Here is a 6785-nt window from a genome sequence, read left to right as displayed (position 1 = left end):
ATTCCTTGTGGCTGCATTGTTTTCCGAAAGGGGTGGTCTCAGATACCCTCTAGCAGTGTCTGTCTGGAGAGAGAACTAGGGGTGATGTTCTGACTGTCAGACCTCAAATCAGATATGTAAAAAGCTTTGCTCACGGTTGGTGGGTGGGTTGGTTGGTTGGCCTTCCTGGGTGTCATTTCAAAGAAAGAAGATTGACTCCACGCCTAGCACACACCCTCAATTTCACAAAGGAGTTAGAAGTGAAGGAAGACTTCATTGTTCTTGTGGCAAATGATGCTATTTCTTGAGTATAGCTGTGTGCTAGCAAATGGGCCACATGTTTCGGTGAAGCGTCTAAACCCTTTGGGTTAGGACTTTGCGCACAATAGGATGTCGGTAATGTTTTTATAGTTGTGTCATTTGGGGAAGTGTCTTCTCTGCCAAGCCCTCAGTTCTCTCATCTGTAAAATGGAAATAGTATGAATTCATTCCACCGATATTGAATGTGCCCATTGTGCGTGCCAGGCATTGCACTGTCTGCTAGGGATGCACTTCATCTCTGGGGAGTGGGGAATGGCACGGAAGGCATGCATTAAGAAGTTATTCACATAGGGGCCGCCGGTTAGCTCAGTTGGTTAAAGTGCAGCACTCATAACACCAAGGTTGCTGGTTCGATTCCCCCATGGGCCACTGAGATGTGCCCTCCACAACTAGAATGAAACAGCTGCTTGACTTGGATTCAAGGCAGCCAGTTAGCTCAGTTGCTTAGAGTACTAATGCTCCTAACGCCAAGGTTGCCGGTTCGATCCCCGCGACCTCCATAACTAGATTGAAACAACTACCTGACTTGGAGCTGAAAAAAAACACACACTGTTCCCCAATAAAAAATTTTTTTAAATCTTTAAAAAAAATAAGTTACATAGATAAATGTGTAAGTGCAAACTGTGATAAGTGGAAAGAAGCAACACAGGGAACTGTAAGAAATTATAGCAGGATAAATGTATTTCCATGAGGTTAAAAAAAAAATCAAAAAAGAGCTTCTCTGAAGAGAGAACATGGGATGCTTGAGACCTGGAGGGATACATAGAAGTTGGCCAAGGAGGAGTAAGGGACGCAGCGCAGGCAGCAAGAATGGCCAGTGCAAAGGTCCTGCGGCCACAGAGCTCTGTGCTTCCAGGAATCAGAGGCTGGAATGGCCAGAGAGAGGGAGCGAAAGGCAGCGTGGCATGACGTGAGTTAGGAGAGAGAGGCAGGCAGGCGTGGCTTGGGCAGCGTTTCAGCAGCCTCACGAAACACTGGGAACCAACTTTGACCTGAAGAGTGACAAGCTACCGGTGTGGAAGCAGGATGATGAGAGATACCCGTGCTGGTCTGGGGCAGCTAATGGAAATGAGGAGAGAAGCAGATGAATTCGAAACGTATTTTAGAGGCAGGTTAGAGTTTCCTTTCTTCCTCCCTTGTCTGGTTTCATCCTCAAGCTGATGACCAGGTAATTGGGACCATGTTCAAGAAGAAGTCAGCGCTAAAGTGGCTGACTTTTACGCTAGTTTGCAAGAGGCAAGAGAGAAGCCTGCATTTCTGCGGTAGCAGCCACAATTATGGAACCAAAAAGCTGGCTGGACTGAACTCCAGTGCATCCTAGCCAGGAGTCAGGGGTACTGGCAGCCTCGGAGCTTGTACTTCTCAGGCTTTGCACAGAACCGGTCATGAGATCACCACCACCATCCCATCCCCAATAGAACATAGCCAGGACTCACAGGCCATCATTAAAATCAGTGGCCGTGTTTCGCCTGAATGGGAGGAGACAGCTGGAGCCAGCTGGCCTTCCCACATGGATCCCATGAAAGAATGAAGCCACCGCTGTGTCCCCCAGGGAGCTGCTCTGAGCGGGTGGGAACCTGAACTTGATCGGTCCCTCTAATTCACGTCCCACCAAGACAAGAGGAGTCGCGCTGGTGGCGACATTCATTCATTGCCCGGGTTATTGTCAATTCTTGAGATCCCACGCTGGTACAAAGTTCAGAGTGACCTGCTTACTTTTTAACCAGTGCTTCTTTGATCTTATGTATTGATTCATCAGATTGTTTAAAATTAAAGTGCCACCACAAGTCAAATCCTTTTCTTGGGAGTTTAAATTTTATAGACTCATGTGACTGACATGGTAGCAGGAGATCCAGCTTTGGTGACTAAATGAGGGCCCAGGTTTCTGGATGAATTTTGGTTCACACTACAGCTCCTCGCTTAATTAGCTCTATGAGCTAAGGCAGGGGTCGGCAAACTGCGGCTCACGAGCCACCTGCAGCTCTTTGGGTACATACGTGTGGCTCTGAAGTAACATTGAAAATGAAAATAAAACTATCATAGTTTCATTTATAAAATGTCTAAAGGATATTATTCACAAAATGGCGATTTCATTTGTTTTATGGCTCTCAAGTAATTTTTAAATTGTTGTGAGGGACAGGATTGGCTCTTCTGTCTCAAAAGTTTGCCGACCCCTGTTCGAGGGCACATTGCCAAAACTGCCTGAGCTTCATTTTTCTCTTCTGCAGCTCATAATAGCACCCACTTCCCAGGGTCATGCAAGTAGATGGAGTTAATATATGTGAAACAGTTAGAACAGGACCAGGCATACAGCAGGTGCTCAATAAATGGTGGTCAATATCATTATTTAAGATTTAGACTCATTCCAGATATATCTATGTATCTATATATCTATGTCTATATCTATATCTACATCTATCTATCTATCTATCTATCTATCTATCTATCTATATATATCATTACCACTTAAGCTGCATTCTCCAATAAGCCCCACATGACTACTGAGCACCAAACTGTAGCTAGTCTGAGCTGAAAGGTGCTGTAAACATCAAATACATATCAAATTTTGAGGACGTGGCATGACAAAAAAGATTATTAAAATTTCATTAATTAGTTTTTATATTGATTACATGTTGAAATGATGATATTTGGGGGTATGGATATCCAGTTAACTAGCACACACAACTAACGAACATTAATTTCATCAGTTCTTTTTTTTTTCAATGTGGCCACTAGAAAAATTTGAATTGTATACGTGACCTCACATTTCTATTTCTTTTCGATAGCACTGGTCTGAAGGCCTGATTTAAGAAGTAGAAATGGTTAAGAAATGGGAATAGTACGGATTTTGCAGTCAGAAAGATTAGGGGCAGTTGTCTGGGTAGCATCAATCTCAGGCTATTAGGGAAGTCACTTAACCCTCCTGCACTTCAGCTTTCTCATCTGTAAAACGGGAACAAGAATCTCTACCACAAAAGGTGGTTTTTGAGGCTTAACCAGGATCATATATGGGAAGTGCTTAGCTCAGTGCTAGGACCAAATAGGTGCTCAGACCAAAACGACAGTTCTAGATTTTGTCACATGTGCTAGGGGTATTTAGTATTCAGAAAAGTGGGCTGAGCAGACCCTAAAGATGAATTAGTAACAATAACTCTCCTTGGTTCAGCAAGATGACTTTGGCATGCTGTTTTCACCACCATCGCCACATTTGACCTTCACAGTGACCTTGGAAGATCTCGTCAGCCCCTTATAGAGCTGGGGAGACTGAGGCCCAGGAGCCGTTTGAGGTCTGAGCAAGAGCTAGAGCCAGGCATTTTCCTATCAGCCCTGTTGTGTTCTCCTGAAACTTGTCTGCCTCCAGGGTGTGTTTCAGTTTTTGCTTCACCCCCTGGTTAGACGGCTTCCATAGTCATGCCCTGAACAAGCGAGAAGACCAACACCTAGAACAACCCCGCAGCCTGCAGGGCTGACCTTGCCCGATAGTGCTGTGCTGTGTATTAGCTAAGGAGACTTGAAAGGCAAGAAAGGCATTCCTGGGCCTCTCCTCTGTCACACTTGTGACAGAGAAGAGGCAGCTCATAAAGCCATGTTCCCTGGACACCTTGGTACCCACTTATGTCTCAACCCAACTTGAAGCCCAAGTATAAGGGACACAGGAGACATTGCATCATACATGCTCCTTCCCAACTTCTTTAACTTAATACACTAAGCACTTTATTATATCACTACGTAAAGCACAACGTCACTCTTTTTGTTGGAGGAATGTTATTCTGTATTGTGGGTGTGCCAAAACATGGTTAGCCATTTAGGTTGCTTTCAGTTTATGTCAATGAGACAAACTCCTTCGGTAGACTTACGCTGAGAAAAAATGGTCAGTGCATTTAAAATGTATAGATTTTGATAAATTGCTCTCCAAGAGTTGTATAAATGTACGCCCCCACAGGCAATGTATGAGGCGCCAGTTCCCCCCACACCATCTGCATGGCCAGGTGTTTCATGATCATAAGTCAGTGTGGAGAAAGCAGACGGAAGGTGACATGGCAGCTGGGAGACCGGTCAGGAGATTGGGCAGCTGTCCAGCTAAGAAGTGATGGGTACCTGAATAGGACAAGAAAGAGAGAGGAGAGGAAGACGACGGACTAGAGCTGGTGTGGGAGAAAAATCCTGGAGCGTGGTAGTGAGTGAAGGTAATGGGAGGAAGGAATCAAGGATGGGTCTTAGGTTTCTGTCTGGAACAAATGGGTAGACAAGTGGTTCTGTTGACTGAGAGGGAACATGGGTAGTGACAGGAAAAGGTTGGTTTTAGCTGAGAACATATTGAGCTTAATATGCAGGATGTCCTATTGGGGGTATCTACTGGACCAGGGAGGAAGGTTTGGGGATGGTGAATCAATCATGGAAACCATGAGAGTTCATGAGATTTCCCAGCAATGCATGGATGGATGGATGGGTAGATGAGTAATTGGATGGATGGGTGGATGGATGGACGGAAGGACGGCCGGATGGATGGATGGATGGGAATGTGTGGGTAGGTGGGTAGGTGGGTGGATGGATGGGTGGATGGATGGACAGATAAATGGGTGGCAAACAAATCTAGATTTTATTCTATTTAGGTTGAACCACATGAAATTGCTATTTTTGTTCAAAAAGGATCAAATACTTAATTTTATGCAGGCTGCAGTATTTGAGAGGGAAGGGTACTGATGTCTGTAATTTACTTTGAAATGCATCAAAAAATAGGATCAATGGATGGATAGAGAGGTAGGTTTGTGATCAATCAAGCATGGTACAAACGTTAAGAGCAGAAGCTAGGCGGTGAGTATGCAGATATTTACTGTCAGATTCAACTTTGCCGTGTATTGGAAATTTCCATAATAAATTCATGGGGAATGTTTTCTAGTGGTCAAATGTTGGCAATTTCACGTGGTTTCACCTAATATTTGGCCAGGAGATTCTCCCAGATTCCCATTCTGTAGCATTAACAGACCTGTAGAATCTCCTTTGGCCTTTTTCTTCCCAGAGTTGAGGGCTGGGGGTTGGTGTTTCTCTCTGCCAGAGTTCAGGTTGAATTGCCCTAATGTGCTGATTACTGTGCTGACTTTGCCGCTCTCTGGCTGGTAATAATTATAGATTTTCTCTGTGATTTGATTCCATTGGTTGCCACAGCAACGGCATAATAGCTCAACTGAAGCGCTGTCACGGTGATTTAGAACCAACATGTCTCTCTTGCAGCCTCCAGTCTGGGTGCCCCCACCCCCTGGCCGTCGTCATGGCAACTGATGAGCTGCATGTGACCAGAAGCTCTGTTTGTCCCCCCCCCTTCCCGCAATTCCCCTTCCTTATCTTGTGACCATTCCCACTTCTTCTTCTGGGCCTCCTGTGGACAGGCTTGACCCAAGCTTGGGTTATGGGGGGGGGATTATTGGGGGGGCTAGATTAATCAATTCCCCAAGCCCCCCCAGGGTGGCAGATGGATGATCCAAGCCAGAGCTGCCCCTCTTCCCCCCGGAGGTCTTGAGGATGAGTCGCGTCCCTCAGAACCCCTTCATGACTGACCGTCATAGGCTGGATCTGCTGCAGCCAACCCACCGCCACCGCCACCAGAGTCCTGGGGAAGCCATTTAGGAATCCAAACCATCAGGTCTCTGCTTTGTAGCTTCAGCCGTTTCTGAGCCTCTTAGAGAAAAATCTAGGAAGGGGCCCCTGGAAGAAGAAAGGGGAGGCAGATAGCCTGTTTCAAAAGGTCCCAGATCATCTCTCCGACTTAAAGCGACCTGGGCTTTAAACCTCTTTTTTAAAATTCCATGTTCTGTTTTTCTCTCTGTTTATCTCTCTTTTTCTGTTTCGTTCTCTTTGTTTCTGTGTGGATTTTTCCTTTTTGTTTCTGCCTGAAAATCAAGCGCTCTCTCTCTCTCTCTCTCTCTCTCTCTCTCTCTCTCTCCCTCTCTCTCTCTCTCCCTCTCTCCCTCTCTCCCTCTCCCCTCCATCCCTCTGCCTCTGACAGTTGCTGGGAACTAGCTGAGCGCATCCTTTTCCCAAATCTGCTTTGCTTCCAAGGACTCTTTTCCTCCCTCTGTGCCTGAGCCCATGTTCTGGGGACAGCCTGGAAGCCTGGAGCCTCTTCCTGAGGGGGAGCTGGGCCCTGGTGGCACCTCTTAGGGTGTCCCTGGGATAGCCAGCCAGTCATGTCTCTGGGACTCTGCAGAATGGCATAGAGGAGGCATTCTAAGCAGACAGAGCCAGGCTTGCTGTGGGATCCTGACAACCAAGCACTGTGAGTGCAGGTGTGTGTGTGTGTCCGTCCTTGTGTATTTGCATGTATCTGCTGGCATGTGGAGGTGTGTTTCAATGTGTGTCAGTGACTGTTATCTGTGATGTTAAGTGTGCAAGTGTGTGTGTGTGTGTGTTGCTTTTGGTCTGAAGGACACACAATCATAAATGACAGATTTTTCTTTTTTGTTGTTGTTGTTAAGATTTTTATTGGG

At 45.9% G+C, this 6785-nt stretch overlaps 1 protein-coding gene across 2 annotated transcripts in view; it reads left to right on the top strand.

Moving 5' to 3' along the window:
• Positions 1–6785, top strand: part of ABAT (4-aminobutyrate aminotransferase) — a 69933-nt gene that overhangs the window by 11474 nt on the left and 51674 nt on the right. The window contains exon 1 of one of the 2 annotated variants that reach the window (XM_019666130.1): positions 6351–6574. The exons of the other annotated variant lie outside the window; for it this stretch is intronic. The gene's annotated coding sequence lies outside the window, so the exon portion shown is untranslated. Of the gene's footprint in view, positions 1–6350; positions 6575–6785 lie in introns of those variants that run through there. 2 annotated transcript variants of the gene reach the window in all.

Source organism: Hipposideros armiger, unplaced genomic scaffold, assembly GCF_001890085.2.
Source record: "Hipposideros armiger isolate ML-2016 unplaced genomic scaffold, ASM189008v1 scaffold_461, whole genome shotgun sequence".
NCBI classification, from domain to species: domain Eukaryota; kingdom Metazoa; phylum Chordata; class Mammalia; order Chiroptera; family Hipposideridae; genus Hipposideros; species Hipposideros armiger.
This window is presented reverse-complemented; position numbering and strand designations above follow the sequence as displayed.